At 44.4% G+C, this 18,421-nt stretch overlaps 1 long non-coding RNA gene across 1 annotated transcript in view; it reads right to left on the bottom strand.

The window, feature by feature from the left end:
• The window catches only part of LOC125626421 (uncharacterized), a 170,085-nt gene extending 153,139 nt beyond the window's left edge, over nucleotides 1–16,946 (bottom strand). Inside the window, exons 1-2 of the long non-coding RNA XR_012666153.1 lie at nucleotides 16,753–16,946; nucleotides 9,941–10,138 (exon numbers count right to left, since the gene is read on the bottom strand). This is a non-coding gene — a long non-coding RNA (uncharacterized LOC125626421). The remainder of the gene's footprint in view (nucleotides 1–9,940; nucleotides 10,139–16,752) is intronic.
• Between the last annotated feature and the right edge of the window lie 1,475 nt (nucleotides 16,947–18,421).

The raw sequence follows: 18,421 nt of genomic DNA, 5'->3' as shown, positions 1-18,421 counted from the left end.
CTCACGAAAGCTTATGCTCAAATAAATTGGTTAGTCTCTAAGGTGCCACAAGTCCTCTTTTTCTTTTTGCGAATACAGACTAACACCGCTGTTACTCTGAAACCTGTTATAATGTGTTAGCAAACATTTACATTGTATATACCCCTATAACTAAGTAACCTGTCAAACCAGAAAGAAGCCCTGTGTAATGCAAATGAAGAACATTTGCAGGAAAGTGCTAATTTTTGCACATTTGAAGGCAAGTGGTCACTGTGTGTGAGAATCAGAGATCAAAGACTCTAAATCAGTGGTGCAATGCAGCCCATCAGGGTAATCTGATTGCTGTCTGCAAGACATTTTGGTGATGTTGATCATCTGCAAGCACAGTCCCCCGCAGCTTCCAGTGGCCGCGATTCGCTGTTCCCGGCCAATGGGAGCTGCGGGCTGCAGGGACATGCTGGCCGCTGCTTCCTGAAGCTCCCATTGGCCGGGAACGGCAAACTGTGGCTACCGGGGGGGGGGGCCATGCCCGCGGACAGTCAAAGTCAGTAAAATGTCCCATGGCCTGCAATCAAATTACCGTGATGGGCCACGTGCATCCCATGGGCCGCAGGTTGCCCATCACTGCTCTAAATGAACTCCTCTCTCCATCAACCAAAAAAAGAGCCCACATGGGTAGTTACCCTTTCAGCTTCTTTTCTGTGAGAAGAAGCTATAAGTATGGACACAAGTTAAAATTCTTCATCTCTGGACTGTTTGGATTCTAACAGGGCATACTAACCGAACGAGAAGATGGAACTCCCCAAAGTTATTCTGTGTAGTCCTAAAAGACTTTTTGGAAACTGGCAGATTACTGTATCTCTGATGCTACCTTTTCAAAGAATAGATTGACTCACCTGTACTTATATTTTTACCTGCTTTAACCACTCAATAACTCTCATTCCCTTCTCTTACCTAATAAACCTTTAATTAGTTTACTATAGCATTGGCTACTAGCATTGTCTTTGTGTGAGATGTAGGATTCAGATTGACCTGGGTGAGGGGCTGTTCATAATGTGAATTTGTTGCAATATTTTCTGTAAGTGACCATCTATCACATAGTCCACCTTGCCTAGGTGGCAAGATAGACCGGAGTGTCTAAGGGGACTGTCGGTGACTCCGTTATAAGGCTATTGTAGTATTTTGGGAATTCACATTTGATCCTGGGTTGGTGAAATATAATTATAGAACACAGCACCCGTTTGGGGTGTCAGCCCAGCTTTTGACAGTCTGCCCCGAAGTAGACACTCATGGTCGTGTGCCACTCCAGTCAGCATGGCAATTGATGTCCTATCCAGCTTCTTGGTTGACCTCCCAAATTTACCTTAATAATTATGAAATGGAAGTCTCCATCTTTAAGCCTGTATTCTCTGTAGAAAAATACTGAAGTTTGCTGAAGAGCTTTAGCTGGGGTTTCTCTGATTTACTTGAGAATCTATTTAAGTCCCAAACTTAACAAGTTTAAGGGTCATGAAACACTGGGTATTTTCCAGTATGTCGCAATTACAGAAACACCTGCACTAAATGAGATTGTGATAAACTACTGTGAAAATCAGCATAGGGTTCAAAAACCCTCAAAATTTATCAGCCCTTCTCTGTGGGGTGCTCCAATGATTGCTCAGTGCTGGGCTGTTTTATGCTACCTGCAAGATCCGCTTGTTTCTTTCCTACTCATTTCGGCACTGATGTTTAACACAGCACAATAGTTACTGCACAGGTGCACTGGCAGAATTCTAATAGCCCACTGGAGTCACAGAAAAAAGGGATGCAAGAAAACATGATAGAAGATGAGCTTTGCAGCTAGAATCGCTGCATCTGGAGACAGTATCTATATGAGGAGCGAGGATTATGGACCCAGATCATAGAATCATAGAATATCAGGGTTGGAAGGGACCTCAGGAGGTCATCTAGTTCAACCCCCTGCTCAAAGCAGGACCAATCCCCAATTAAATCATCCCAGCCAGGGCTTTGTCTAGCCTGACCTTAAAAACTTCTAAGGAAGGAGATTCTACCACCTCCCTAGGTAACGCATTCCAGTGTTTCACCCCCTCCTAGTGAAAAAGTTTTTCCTAATATCCAACCTAAACCTCCCCCACTGCAACTTGAGACCATTACTCCTTGTCCTGTCCTCTTCTACCACTGAGAATAGTCTAGAACCATCCTCTCTGGAACCACCTCACAGGTAGTTGAAAGCAGCTATCAAATCCCCCCTCATTCTTCTCTTCCGCGGACTAAACAATCCCAGTTCCCTCAGCCTCTCCTCATAAGTCATGTGTTCCAGACCCCTAATCATTTTTGTTGCCCTTCGCTGGACTCTCTCCAATTTATCCACATCCTTCTTGTAGTGTGGGGCCCAAAACTGGACACAGTACTCCAGATAAGGCCTCACCAATGTCGAATAGAGGGGAACGATCGCGTCCCTCGATCTGCTCGCTATGCCCCTACTTATACATCCCAAAATGCCATTGGCCTTCTTGGCAACAAGGGCACACTGCTGACTCATATCCAGCTTCTCGTCCACTGTCACCCCTAGGTCCTTTTCTGCAGAACTGCTGCCTAGCCATTCGGTCCCTAGTCTGTAGCTGTGCATTGGGTTCTTCCGTCCTAAGTGCAGGACCCTGCACTTATCCTTATTGAACCTCATCAGATTTCTTTTGGCCCAATCCTCCAATTTGTCTAGGTCCCTCTGTATCCTATCCCTGCCCTTCAGCGTATCTAACACTCCTCCTAGTTTAGTATCATCCGCAAATTTGCTGAGAGTGCAATCCACACCATCCTCCAGATCATTTATGAAGATATTGAACAAAACCGGCCCCAGGACCGACCCCTCGGGCACTCCACTTGACACCAGCTGCCAACTAGACATGGAGCCATTTATCACTACCCGTTGAGCCCGACAATCTAGCCAACTTTCTACCCACCTTATAGTGCATTCATCCAGCCCATACTTTTTTAACTTGCTGGCAAGAATACTGTGGGAGACCGTGTCAAAAGCTTTGCTAAAGTCAAGAAACAAGATCCTGAATATATCCTCACCCCCCCCCCACCCCCGAGATGGTTAGAAGGCTGACAGATAAACAAAACCGCACATCTATAGTGACATCTGAGCACTGGGGAGGTGCAGTTTATTTACACCATGGTCTGTGTTTTCAAAAGTGACTGATGATTTTGGGTGCCTCAGTTGTTGGATGCTCACCATGAGATACCTCAAAGGGGCCTTATTTCAGAGGGAGGGTGCTCAGCTCTGACAATTAGACCCTTTCAAGCTAGCACCCTTTAGAAAATTCAGGCCCATTTATGTGAGGATACCAAAGATATCTGATTCCTTTAGTCCAAAGCACAAACCCAGGGTCTGAATTCAAAGTATAAGGAAAATAGCTTTCTTCAGCTGTTGGCCCCCCAGATAGAGAAGAGTTATGAGGCTCAGGGCTCTCTGGGAGACCCTCCCTATTCCTGCATGAACCAGGGCGTGGCTCACATTCCTCCAGCTTGATCCTGCAGATCCTGTAGTTGAGTCAGCAGATGGTTGCCTACTAGCTGTTAAGGGCATCTGGCTCCTTGGGGCAGAATTTTTACCCCATCCTGCCGGATGTTCCATTGCTGGGTCCATTCCCTCCTTCATAAGCATCTTTAGGTAGCAGTTGTACAGTATAGCTATAGGTCTACATTTAAGGAGGGATTTGCAACCTCACACAGACAAAGTGATATAATCAATAAAAGTCACTACTGGGATAGAAATGAATTGCTCGCGTTGGAGGGAAATGAAAGGATAAATATTAAAGAAGTAGTTGATTCTGAGGCGCTTTCCTAGTCACAAGAGAAGACGTCCTTATGACAACATAGCCTTTATGGTTTGGATTTTTATTTTCATTTGCTAGGTTACAATATTTTTATCCATTAGGCTGCAAATGGCAGCAAGGCGAGAGATTGTGATTTCCGACCAGCGAAAATGTTTTCTTGCAACTTTTGTTCACACTCTTTGCAGATTTTGAGTTTCTTGTATAATAAAGAACATGCTAAAACCAAGTTCAAAGTCCCATCCCCCTCTGAATCGCAGACCTTCTTAGATGAGTTTATTCAATGGCAGAGGAATTGTCTTTTAGATGTGCATGTGTGGACTAATGCTGTCATCTAGTGGCCGGTGGCATTTTTCCTATAAATGTCTCATGGCATTTGCCAGGAATTTTCTCCCATTTAAAGGGGCTTCTCACTTTGAATTGGAAGATTAACTGCTTTTCAAGCTAAAAGGGTGGGAGAGGGAAAGAGAGAATTTTTCTTCTTGGAAGTATCAGCCCCAAAGTGCTTATAAACTACAGCATGAAACATACTGAATAGACTCTTTATCCAGCAAAAACCCAACCTCTTGGCTGCTAACCTTAACCACTGCAGATTCAAAGGGTCTGTGATGCTACATTGAAATATTAACCCTCTGTGTGTCACATCTTTCTGATTAGCTGAAGGAATTCTGCCTATTAAGGCAGGATTCATTTCTGCTAATGGAATTTGTCAAGTCACACTGCATGTGTCAATGAGGACATACAAATACCATTTCAATGGACATATGGTGCCGTTCCACCAAATTAATGACTCATTAAGATAAACTAATCTAAAGCAAAGGATGGAGAGAAAGCAGGAGATACAGCTGTGATGTTTGGCATAAATTAACACCATGAAGGGAAACAGTCAGTGGGAGAGGAGCCATGATTCAGATTAATCGTGACAGACTGGGAAGGAAAATCTGAAAGCACTTGCTCCTTCAACCTGAGCTTAGCTCTGTTCCAAATGTAGAAGTTGTTGGCACTGCCATTCCTTTTATAATTACAATAGATGTTTGAAACAAGGGGAAGAATTTATCCTTCTTCTCTGGGCAGCTGGTGACAGATTATCTGAGGAGCTGTGGAATTTTCCAAGGCCCCATATAAAATCACTTTCTTTGTTAGTCTCTAAGGTGCCACAAATACTCCTTTTTTCTCAGAAATGTTTAATTGATCATATTTACGGCTCTTTGGACTTCACAAGGTCCTCTGTTGGTAGCTGCTTTACCTGTAAGTGTCTGGGCCGCAAAGTTTTAATTGGCTTCCCCTAAGGAGACTCAGGAGAATCATAAAAGGCAATTTCAGGGATTCAAAGCAGACTGTAGAGTTTGATCTCCTTGCATGGCTCTGTGTGTAATCACTGGCTAGGAAAGGGGAAGCAGGACTGACAGACAAGGATGCAGAGAGACTCAAAATAATATGGAAACAAGACATTATTCAAAACCAGAGGCCTGATAGGCACCTTTGCTGACATCTGGGGGCTTGACTTGGGCAGGGGGCAGGTGTCACTTGGCATTCTGGATGCAGGGCTCCTTATCTCAATAGCTACTTTGGGACTAGATTCTTCAGAGGGGCACATGTAGGTACAGAACCCTTCTGCATGTGTCCAGTGATGGGGAGGGAGAATAATAGTCAAGCAAACTGCAGTTCCTGTGCCCAGACCTGCCTCCATAAATCACCCCTGGGGCATACTTCGGGGGGGTGGGGGGGGTCACTGCTGCAGGAATATGCTGCCCTCTCTTAAGCCTGGGGCTCCGCATGACCCCAAAGGCACAGTCTAGCTCGTAGTATGCACCAGCCATTTGCAAACCCTGAGAGCCACTTTCATTGTTTCCCCTTTCCCCTCACTCTTGTGTCAGCAGCAGCAAGCTGGCATTCTCTCACGGCCCAGCCTCTTGGTTTGTGAGGCCCTGGGGAAGCTGGGATTGTTATTTTCAGTTTTCAAGGACTGTGTATTTTAAATTCCATTTAAGTCCCCATATCTTGGGTTAGGTGTAGGGTGACCAAATGTCCCATTTTGGCTGGGACAGTCCCTTTTTTAAGCCCAGTTCCAGCTGTCCCAACTTTTTTGGCAAAACTGGGCATTTGTCCTGTTTGCTCTCACCAAGTTGATCAGTTGTGAAAAGCAAATGGGACAAATGCCCACTTTTTTTAAAATAGTGGTGTGCAGAGGAACATGGGGCATGGGTGAGCGGCGATGCCAGCCCCACACAAGGGGGGAGGCAGGACTTGAGTGGGGGGCAGGCAGGGCTCAGGTAAGCAGCGATGCCAGCCCAGCACGGGGGCGGGGGGGGGGGGCAGGGCTCCATCGAGTGACTTGGGCCAGCCCCACAGGGGAGGAGGGGTGCGTACGCATGCACACACACAGAGTCTAGGCCAAGGGCCAACCTAACCCGTCCTCTCTCAGACAGCCCCCGATGTATCAGAGGAAGGTGCTAGGAGTCCCATAATGGAAGGTTATGAAATAACCTGCCCACAAGGGGAATTTCCTTCCTGTCCCCCATCAGCTAGTGATTGAATCTATGCTGAAGCAGGAAGGTTTACAGCCCTGGTACATTTTTCTTCCTTCCTTATGTGATTGTGGCTCTTCTCACTGTCCATATAAATGTCTAATCCAGTTTTGAATCCTATAGGTCTTCTGGAAGTGACTGCTGCATGCTGATTATGATTCATCTATAAAGGTGTTGAATCTCATTAGCTTTAAACTTGTTACCTTTTAATTTCATTGTGTGTCCCCTTGTAATATGAGCGAGATTAAATATTTATTAATTCTTCTTGTTATTATTATTAATCATGTGAATTGAGGCATCACCTAGGAGCCCCACTCATGACAAGGATCCAAGCTGGGCCTGGTGCTGTACAAACACAGGACAAAAAATGATCCCTGCCCCTAAAGGGCTTAAAACCTATGTGATGATTTAATAATCAAAATAGGAGTACCCTAGTCACCTTCTCTGTACTGTTCATTCTTTTACATCCCCTGTTTCTTCAGCTTTTCTCTACATGAAATGGCCCAAATCAGTGTGTTATTAACTCATTGAGGCCCCACTTCTCCTGTAGCTTCACTTGACCCCAACTCTAAGAACTGCTCTTTTCTTTCTCCAAATCTGTTTTAATTCATCCCAGTAGCTTTTCCTTCAGATGGTGAAGGTCAGGCTGCTTTTGTGTGATGCAGTTTCATGAGCTCTTTGAAAATCTGGACAAATGATAGTCACAGCTCTGCTGCTAATTCTGAAAGTTCTGTGTCTCAGGAAAGGTTGCCCGGGGCCATGCAGGATCTGTCCTAAACAAATGACACCATTCTAAACATTTAGAGATGGGACCTGCAATCAGTGCATGCAGTACATTCCCCACAACTGAATTTACCCTGGGGACTCTGAGGTACCAGGAATGTCCCTTGTTGGTGATGAGCACTGATGGTATTATGGGCATCACAGTAGCACCTAGAGGCCTCCTCTGAGATGAGGGCCTTGTGGTGCTGCACATGCATAATAGCAGACAGTCCCTGCCCCACAGAGCTTCCTGCATCTCTAAGGCCACAGCCCTGAAAACACTGAAGCGTGTGATTAACATTTATAAGCATGAGAGATCTCACTGAAGTTAAACATGTGCATAAGTGTTGGTAGTTCTGAGATGCTGATAGACAAGACAAAGAGGGAGAGAAAGGAAGGATCATTGCCTTTATTCTACAGATGGAGAATCAAGGCACAGACAGACTGACGCCCAGACTGGCAATGGTATTAAGGCATCTAACGCCCCTTAATGTCAATGGGAGAAAGGCACCTAAATACCTTTGAGGATCTGGACTTAAGGGAGTTGGCTAAGGTCAAAGAGGGGTGTAACACAGTTGTGGACTGAACCCAAATTTCCAGGGTCCTGACCCAGTGCCTTAGCCAAAAGACTGTCCTTTCCTGCTTGAATCCCTGAATGCTAAGTAAAAGATCTCTTGCCATCAGCACAGAAGAGTCTAGTTCCCTGAGGGAGAGTTTCCTTCCACTTCTGGAGGAAGTGGAATAGCCTCACTAAATTGCTCGTGCAGAAAGCAGGGACTTGTGTTATGATTCACTGAGTAGTGCTGTGGAAGAATGTGAAGAGGGAGCCTTAGGAGAGTCGCAACCTGCAGAGAACGCTGCTGAGTGAACAGCACAGCGTCTGCTCTGTTAGGGCATGGATGAGGCATAAACAGCCATGCACCCAGGGGTCCCCGTCATGTACTTACACTGAAACTAGGGAACTTTTCCAAACCCCGTCAGTTCCCAATTCAAGGAAGGTCAAGTGAGACTGAGCAAACAGACAAACGGTATGAGGGGGTCACATTTCTGCCACAGGTGAGAAGTAGAATCAAAACAGGTTCTTTATGTCCCTTCCATTTGCCTTGTTTAGTCTGGGAGGCGATTTCTCTGCATCAAAACTGCACCATCTGCTAATGATCCTAATTCTAAAGCTACCTCGTCCAGGCGGGCTATAAAGCCTTTGAGGTGGTTTCTCTCCTTGTCTAAGGGCTCGTCTACCCTGGAATCGCTACAGCCACGTGGCTGTACCTACCGAGCTGCACCCCAGTAGCGCTGCTCATGCAGACGCTCAATAGGAGAGAGCTCTCCCGCCAGCGTCCTTATTCCACCTCCCCAAGCGGCGGTATCTGTGTTGGAGGAGGAGCTTCTTTGGCTGACAGCTCCTGGCCAATGGGAGCTGCGGAGTCAGCGCTCAGGGCAGGGGCAGCGCGTGGAGACCCCCCTTCACCCACTCCCCTCCCCTCCCTGGGGCTACAGGGACATGCCAGCCACTTCCAGGAGTGGTGTGGAGCGAGGGCGGGCAGGAAGCCTGCCTTAGCCTTGCTGTGCAGCCCCGGGGCCCTTTTAAATCACCCAGGACCCTGGGCAATTGTTCCCTTGCCCCCTTCCCCCCCATTGGCGGGCCTGCTTTTCACCGTCACCGTGATATTTTATTTTTCCAATAAACTGAGTAATTCTATTACCCTAATCCCAAGACTCCTGTTAAAAGCTTGGGTGTGCAGTCTGGTGAAAGGAGTTTCATTTTAAACCTGTCAGTCAAACACAGTTTTAATCCTTATGCTGAAATTGTTTCATGGAAAGGAAAGCAGGCTTTGGATTTGGCTTTACAGCCTGAAAATGCCAGGGAACCATCTTGAGCTTTCTAGAGTGTGGTTGTCTTATACGCAGTATGCTGAAGAATCGCAGAATAAGCTAGATTTCAGACAAATCTGATAGCCATCACATCTCAGGCCAAGGTACAATAACACAGAGTGCTAGGAGTCCTACTCTCAGAGTGATGGCTGTGATCCACTAGCTCAGAATGATCCATGCCAGATTCTTTACCTCATTAACTTACTGATTATGCAGATAGAATATAGTGAAGCAGAGTAGAATCCCCCTTTTCTCTTGATGAACTGCAGACTGATTTGTTGGACTGATATTCCATCTATCTAGACAGGGGTAGTCAATAGGTGGGCCGCGGGGCAAATCCAGACAGCCAGACACTTTTGAATGGACCCAAAATCTTTTTATTTATTTATTTATTTATTTATCATTATTGTTATGATTTTTCTATTTTCTCTGGAGTCTGGATCCTGACTATACCGTGACTCAGAAATTTGGACCTTGACAAAAAATAATTGATTACCCCGACCTAGACACTTACACCAAGCTCATCCCTCTGATGCCTTAATGCCATCAGGGAACAGTGCAGTGGATTTCAGTGATTGGAAACTCTGGATAAATAGAAAAGGAGTACTTGTGTCACCTTAGAGACTAACCAATTTATTTGAGCATAAGCTTTCGTGAGCTACAGCTCACTTCATATGCATCCGATGAAGTGAGCTGTAGCTCACGAAAGCTTATGCTCAAATAAATTGGTTAGTCTCTAAGGTGCCACAAGTACTCCTTTTCTTTTTGCGGATACAGACTAACACGGCTGTTACTCTGAAAACTGGATAAATAGATGTTGCAGTGGGTCCATTTATATACCCACCCATTGCGAGAACTGCTATGAATTGGTACCTTTCAGCGTAAGTACCCTGCCGGTGTGGCTCTCTGCACACTCACAGCTGTTTCCCCGCTCTACTGCTGGGGTACACAAGTCAGCCTTACCTTATTATGTATGCGTTATGATGTACAAAAGACTCTCTGATTTTTTAACAGCAATTCAAGGGCTAGAAGACATCTCCCTCCACACTGCAGCATAGTCCTGGGACTCAGACCATTACGCCTTGCGACGGAGGCTCCATTGCGCTAGATGTTGTCCAAACACATAGCAGGAGATAGTCCCTGCCCTGAAGAGCTCCCAATCTAAATAGACAAGACAAAGGGTGTGAAGGGAAATTGAGGCACAGAGAGGGGAAGTGACTTGGCCAAGGTCTCACAGACCCAGCAAAAGACCCAGAACCTAACAGCACAATTTTTTAAAGTACATCAGATGCAGGAAGTCGGCCAAACAATCCATGGGGTCGCTGGACGATGGAGGTGCTGAAGAATCACTCACAGAAGATCAGGCCGTTGCAGAGAAGCTAAATGGATTCTTTGCATTAGTCTTCACTGCAGAGGATGTGAGGGAGAATCCCACACCTGAGCTGTTCTTTTTAAGTGACAAACCTGAAGGACTGTCCCAGGTTGGGGTGTCAAAACAGGAGGATTTGGAACAAATTGATAATAAGTCACCAGGGCCAGACGCTATTCACACAAGAAAAACTGAAATTGCAGAACTACTAAGTGTGGTATAAAGAAAAGGAGGACTTGTGGCACCTTAGAGACTAACAAATTTATTTGAGCATAAGCTTTCGTGAGCTACAGCTCACTTCATCAGAGTCTACGAGTGTGCCAGATATTATTCAATGTGGTTGACCTTGTTGTGGCACTTCCTAGGTGATTTTTCTGAGGTGTTGAAGTCTCTCTCTCTTTTCCATTGGCTTTCCTGGTCATCTGCTCTGAGGAGTATTTTCATATACCTGGGTCTTTTGAAAAGCTGTAGCTCACGAAAGCTTATGCTCAAATAAATTTGTTAGTCTCTGAGGTGCCACAAGTCCTCCTGTTCTTTTTGCGAATACAGACTAACACGGCTGCTACTCTGATAAGTGTGGTATGTAACCGATCACTTTAATCAGACTCTGTACCAAATGACTGGAGGATAGATAATGTAACACCGACTTTTCAAAAGACCCCACAGGCAATCCTGGAAGGTACCAGCTGGTGAGTGTAACTACAAGGCAAATTGGTTGAAACTATAGTAGAGACCAGAATTTTCAGATGAACACAATATGTTGAACACACAGATGAACACAATATGTTGGGGGAAGAGTCAAGGCAGCTTTTGTAAAGGGAAATCATGCCTCAATCTATTAGAATTCTCATATCTCCCACAGAAGCCCCACAAAGACAGTATCAGCAACAGGAATCCAAAGAACCCAGGTATATGAAAATACTCCTCAGAGCAGATGACCAGGAAAGCCAATGGAAAAGAGAGAGAGACTTCAACACCTCAGAAAAATCACCTAGGAAGTGCCACAACCAGGTCAACCACATTGAATAATATCTGGCACATTCGTAGACTCAGCTTCCAGACAGGGAATGACTGGGGACTGAGCAGTGATGGATGCCAGGATATCCTTGCAGGAGTAGAAAGGGCAGTTGGACATTGGATGTAGTCTCGGAACGGAGCACGCTCTTGAAATCTAACCTTAAGTTGAACCTTTCCTTTCCCAACAGTTGACAAGAAGTTGTGAGTAGTTGATACTCACTTGTCAACTGTTGGGAATGGGCCACATCCACCCTGATTGAATTGGCCTTGTTAGCACTGACCCCCCCATTTGGTAAGGTAACTCCCATCTTTTCATGTGCTCTATATTTATACCTGCCTACTGTATTTTTCACTCCATGCATCTGATGAAGTGGGTTTTAGCCCATGAAAGCTCATGCTCAAATAAATTTGTTAGTCTCTAAGGTGCCACAAGGACTCCTCGTTGTTTTTGCTGATACAGACTAACACGGCTACCCCTCTGAAACCTGTGTAAGATGTGAGCTTCTTAAACCAATCTGTGTGAGACAAAGCAGTTAATTACTGTACAAGTACACTGTACACTTTTCAATCTAAATTCCCAAATCCCCTGTGATTACAGACACAGAAAGAATTTTTAGACTGTTCGGGGATGTATTGGTTTGATAGTCTGCAGCAGGCTTTACAAACCAGCTTGGCACATCTGAAAGCGCTCCTGGGAGAAATGAGAAGACACACGTCAAACAGGAGGAACCAGCTGTGTGAATCCACAGAGCTGTCTCCATGGAATAAGGTTCTTCCAGGAATGTAATACCATCGGTATCCAAATTATGCATGGACCTAAGATTTGGGTTGGGTTAATCTCTAATTGTCCTCTACCACCAGATCCTTAGTAAAATAAAACTAAAAATAAGGTAAAGAGAAGCCTTACACACAAATGCTAATTACTTGGTAAGAGGGAACTCCCCCGTGCCTCCCTCTAGGTGCTTATCCCTGATTTACATTTCCCCAGTTTCACTCAGACTTGGATATTTTCCTGTAATGCAAATGGCGTGAAATATTTTCACCTAAAAAATAAAATGCCGGCCAAGATTTTTAAAGATTACTGCCTAGAGACAGGGTCCAATTCTTAGTTAGGTTCCTAAATAGGGCCTTCTACACTGGGAACAAAGGTGCATTTTGACAAGACAGTCAAGTCTCGAGGAGAGACTACAATTTGCCCTGTCCACACTAAGATTCTACTATGTGTTAGCTTGCTCAGGGTAAAAACATACCTTCTTCCTAGTGTAAACAGGTCCTTTGTGGCCTGATTTTCAAAAATGCTATTTGCCCATTTCTATTAGATTCTGAATGAAGTCAAAGGGGGATGCCCAAGTGCTCAGCAGTTCTGAAAATTAGATTACTTATTTAGGTGTTTATATATGGACTTAGGAACCTAATTTTAGGCATCTATTTTTGAAACTTTGGAATCCTATAACTGTTTTCTCCCATCAGATTGAAATAATAAACTGCAGAAATCTACCCATGGTGAATTATACCACTCCATCCACCTTCCACGCATGAGTTCAAAGGCTGAAAAAATTGGATATGCCACTAAAAGGCTTACAGTGTGAAAAGAAACGATCATACTCAAAGCATCTAGTATTATATTATTGTACTTCACCCAGGAGATAAACTGTATAACTGATCTGCCGTTCATCATACATAATTAAGGAGCTCATAAAATATTTACAAACACCTGGATACTGAAAGGATGAATGAAGGTTCCTGGCTATTTGCAAGGCTAGCAGCAGCAGAGTAAATGGCACAAGCACAAAATAAATACACAGCACTGGATCATGAGTCCAAACACAGAGTGTGTGAAGACCTTGTTATTTGTTATAACCTTTCCGTTAAACATCCTATCCTGGTCTCAGCAGATGCGGAAGCCACTGGCCTTGAGGGTAGAATGTGGTCCGAAGAATTCCTCGTTCTGGAATGAACAGGAGCAACTGAGTAGTTCTCAACCTAATTTAATTTCTCACTCACAAGGTGGGTGAGGTAATATATTTTATTGGAACAACTCCTGTTGGTGAGACAGACAATCAGAGAGCTCTGTCGGTCCAATAAAGGACATGACCTCATGCACCGTGTCTCTCTAATATCCTGGGACCAACATGACACAATTTCCACAGCTAGTCATTACTGACTATTGGAGAGATGCTTTGAACAAGATGTATAAAAATTCCCAGTAAGGAGTTACTAGTTGATTTTCACCGGTATTAGAGTACACCAAGTCTCTGAAGACCAATCATTGTATAGTCCATTACAGTAAACAATCTGGCCATTCAAGAATGAGAGCAATTTAGCAGGTAAGTATTCTGGCCCCAGTATCTGACTACACTGCAGTTAGTTGAGAGAAAAGAGCCTATCCTATCATAGTCTCAGTGTTAGATTGTATTACGCTCAGGAAAATAGAATTGAAGAACACTACAAGAGGCACCTTATAGGTACTAAATAAAAATACTAATTATAATAACCCAGCACAAATTGGAGATGTCATCACTATTGTATGAAGCTTCTGCTATTCATTCCTGCTGAGTTCTACCCAACTGTGAATAAGACATTTGTCAAATGTGAGGCAGCCCTGTTTTGTGTGTAAATAATGGTGTCCTCCAGGGGTCTGTACTGGGCCCAGTCCTATTCAACATATTCATAAATGATCTGGGAAAAGGGGTAAACAATGAGGTGGCAAAATTTGCAGATGATACAAAACTACTCAAGATAGTTAAGTCCAAAGCAGACTGCAAAGAGCTACAAAAGGATCTCAGAAAACTGCGTGCCTGGGCAACAAAATGGCAGATGAAATTTAATGTTGATAAATGCAAAGTAATGCACATTGGAAAACATCATCCCAACTATACATATAAAATGATGGGGTCTAAATTAGCTGTTGCCACTCAAGAAAGAGAACTTGGAGTCACTGTGGATAGGTCTGTGAAAACATCCACTCAGTGTGCAGCGGCCGTCAAAAAAGCAACCGGAATGTTGGGAATCATTAAGAAAGGGATAGAGAATAAGACAGAAAATATCTTATGGCCTCTGTATAAATCTATGGTACGCCCACACCTTGAATACTGAGTGCAGATGTAGTCACCCCATCTCAAAAAAGATATATTGGACTTGGAAAAGGTTCAGAAAAGGGCATCAAAAATGATATGGGCTATGAAACAGCTTCCGTATGAGGAGAGATTAATAAGACTGGGACTTTTCAGACTGGAAAAGAGACGACTAAGGTGGGAATATGATAGAGGTCTATAAAATCATGACAGGGTGTGGAGAAAGTAAATAAGAAAGTATTATTTACTCCTTCTCATAACATAAGAACTAGGGGTCACAAAAGGAAATGAATAGGCAGCAGGTTTAAAACAAATAAAAGGAAGTATTTCTTCACACAATGCCCAGTCAACCTGTGGAACTCCTTGCCAACGGGATGTTGTGAAGGCCAAGACTATAACAGGGTTCAAAAAAGAACTAGGTAACTAGGAGGATCAGTCCATCAATGGCTATTAGCCAGGATGGGCAGGGATGGTGTCCCTAGCCTTTGTTTGCCAGAAGCTGGGAATGGGCGATGGGATGGATTATTTGTTGATTCTCTGCTCTGTTCACTTCCTCTGGGGCACCTGTCACTGGCCACTGTGGGAAGACAGGACACTGGGCTAGATGGATCTTTGGTCTGTCACAGTATGGCCATTATTATGAAGACACAAAGGTTTCTGTATGAAAGTTCACACTGATGTGACACCTAATGGCCTGATGGAACTGTTTTATATTAAGTGCATTACAGACCAAATGATTGCTTTTTCCGCCTTTTCAGAATAATTGCATCTTCCAAGATGTAAGTGACAGACACCTGGAAGCTTCTGCCTCCCTCTCTCCCTCAGTTAACATGTTTCTAATTACACTGATGTAAGAAGCCCCTCCACCCCACCCCCGGTCTAATTCCATGGCTTCTCATAACAAGAAGATAAACCCTTTGATGCCCAGCAGAAGGCAAAGCTCATGGGAATAGAGAATGCCTTCTGTGACCCTCATGATGCAGGGCTCTCGAATTCTGGGCTGCCACATCATACCCCAGATGTGGTGTGGGATAACCCCACTTTGCAAACAGCTGGCTGAGAACAAGGGTTTACAAACAGGATACGAAGTGTAATAGCAACGTGGAGACCTGCAGAGCACTGACCACATCATTTGTCATGCCGTTAGCACAGTGTGGTGCCTTTGCACTGGTGCCTGTCCCCTTTGCTCCACCAACGTACCCAACCATATCCATTTGTCTGCCAGGCAGCTTCTTACAGTTATCTCCATGCTGCGTCCGGCTTCTCTGTGTTTAAATCCCTCTAAAAAGCTCCCTTCTGCCACACTGCTCACCATGAATCAAGGTGATTTGTAAATCAATTGCCTACTATTGTCCCCTTTTCTCTGTCCACTGGCTCTCTCCCGTCAGAATGTGAGCCACTCGAACTGGGGCTGTTTGGAAAGTGTTGAGCGCACAGTGGGTGCTACTCTATATAAGCAATAAGTAATAGCAGCACAGATCGACAGTCACTGATTGTTATGTGTTTAAAAGTAAGATTAGCGATCGTAATGAATCTTCTGTGTGTTTGGCTGCGTACCTCCTATGAACTGGAAGTCTGACAGGGGGAGTTACCCCAAGGAAAATACCCCTATGTTCATTCAGTCCTGGGGAATTCCTATTTGATCTCATTGCTTTTGGGGCAGGGACTGTCTATACAGCATTCATCATAATGGAGCCAGTCACCACTAAGGTCTATCGCCTTAGTTCAGCAAACCCCTCAAGCATGAGCTTCACCTGAAGGGTGTACGTTAATTGGATTTAAGTCAATTGGACTTAAGCATGTACTTAAATAATAAGACGCTTTATTGTTATAGTATACCAGATTCTCCATGACAATGAGTGATTGATCACTCACCTGTATTGTTACCCCAGCCCAGAAGATTGGGTTCTATCCCAGAAGCACAGAGAATCACCATAATTCCACTGTTAATGACTGAAAGCCCCAGGTCAAGGGCAGAAGAATGGCCCTGAAAGTGAGCAATATGAAGAAAGAACTTTGACAATAAAAAAAAGTCAGATCAATCTGACAACGTACAGTACTCTTCTGCCTGTTCCGCTCCGGACCTGGAGTGGAGATTAGTTTGGTATAAGCAGAGGAACATTTAATAGATGTAAGGAAATTCACCTTTGCTCCACCTTGAAATAAAAACATACATTTAATGGATGTTCTGGTTCTTTGTAATGTCTTTCCCATAAAACTTCTCCTAAAAAGACCCAGTCTCAAAAGGATAGCTAATAAAAGCACTTCATGTGGTTATCTGAAACAAGCAGAATGCTAAAGGATTGAACAATTACCTGCAATGACTGTTTGGAAGTGGCTGTGAGCGAAAATCAGTTCTTTTCCCAAGTACAAATCCATGATCGGGATTTACTTGATGCCCCAAATTGCTCAGGATGAGGCTCATAGAAGCATGATGAGCAAAACATGAAATAAAATGCAACTGGTTAATGCTGAAAAATGTGGAAACCTGAATGACTGTTGCAGAGGGTGGGAGCTCAGAGGCAGATGAGAGCATTAAATAGTGGAGGTGACCCCGGATCTAAGGGATGGGGTTGAACATGGGCATTGCGTTTTATGACAGAATCATACTGGAGATTGCCGGCTGCCTAATTTGCATAATTACTCCCCCCTCCCCACCCCTTGTGTCACCGTGTGAGCGGGAGAGAGCATAGCACCTTGTCCTGCTGCCAACCCTGCACAGAGGAAACAGAGTGTCAGAAATGCTGAATGCCACAGGAGGGACTACCATTATGGAGGGCGAACCTCACACACACATTAAGTGCTGCCTTTATATGGGGCAGGCTAATTTATCTGCTGCCAACACTCCTCATTGAGCAGCATTCCTACCCCCTGGGGATGCTGCCATAACCCAAGGAAAGGCTACCTTCCACAGGTTGCTGTTTAGAATAGAAACCCCTGTGGAGGTGCTGTCATTTCCCTAGTTCCCTAGGGACACAGCTGTGTTCGCTCACTAGAAAGAGACAAATGGGCCTGATTCTTCACCGCCTTGTGCAGCCCTTTGTACCTGTTCAGGCTGTAAAGGATTGGGCTGCTCAAGCTATAATCCTGCCAGGATGCAGGCGCATGGATCATCCGACCCCACACAATCCTCTCAATCTTAAAGTTTCTGCAGTTCTATAAGATTCCAGTAATTGCCTTCCCATGGAGGACCCCTGTTTAAAAATACTCTGGAAACCTAAGCTCCATGGGCACAGTAATTGAAAAGAACTTTAAACACCGCATTAACTACTGCTGTTAAATTTGAAACCTTAATTCATTTCACCACAACTGCTACCCATGAAGCAAGAGTTGTTTCCTGGGAGAAAAACAATAAACCTTGAAAGAGTTTCAACTTCTGAATGCTGCTATTTGTCTCAGATGGGGATGAATGACATTTCCAGCAGGGTGAATAGAACCTTGGGAACTCTCCAGTATCCCTGGTTGAGATTCAACCCGCTAGCAAATTTTATTTTCCAACTACGCACTGAAAGCAAAAAGAAAAGGAGTACTAGTGGCACCTTAGAGACTAACCAATTTATTTGAGCATAAGCTTTCGTGAGCTACAGCTCACTTCATCGGATGCATAGTTCACTAGTGTCTGTCTTTCTAAATGACTCCAGATCACACAGGCAACCTTGTTCCATTCTCTCTAACACTGTTTTCTTATCTCACTCTCCTTCGTTCAATGAATGACCACCAGCAACAAATCCTTGTAAGGAGTGGAAGGGAAGGTAATATACCTTTGCATATGGGACAATTAGGAAAATGTCTCCAGCTTTTGTTAAAGAGTATTTGGCAATGTTGGGACAGTTGCTGGAAATGAATGGAAAACCGTTGTACATAAAACTGTTCCTCCCGGCTAACTGCCTTCGTATGGTACTGCATCATTGACAGTCTTGGACAAAAGGACCCAGTGTGGTGAATCTTGGTACCTGTTACAGAGTGGCTGTGTTCTAATGGTGC

This window comes from Caretta caretta, chromosome 26 (genome assembly GCF_965140235.1).
Source record: "Caretta caretta isolate rCarCar2 chromosome 26, rCarCar1.hap1, whole genome shotgun sequence".
Classification (NCBI taxonomy): domain Eukaryota; kingdom Metazoa; phylum Chordata; order Testudines; family Cheloniidae; genus Caretta; species Caretta caretta.
This window is presented reverse-complemented; position numbering and strand designations above follow the sequence as displayed.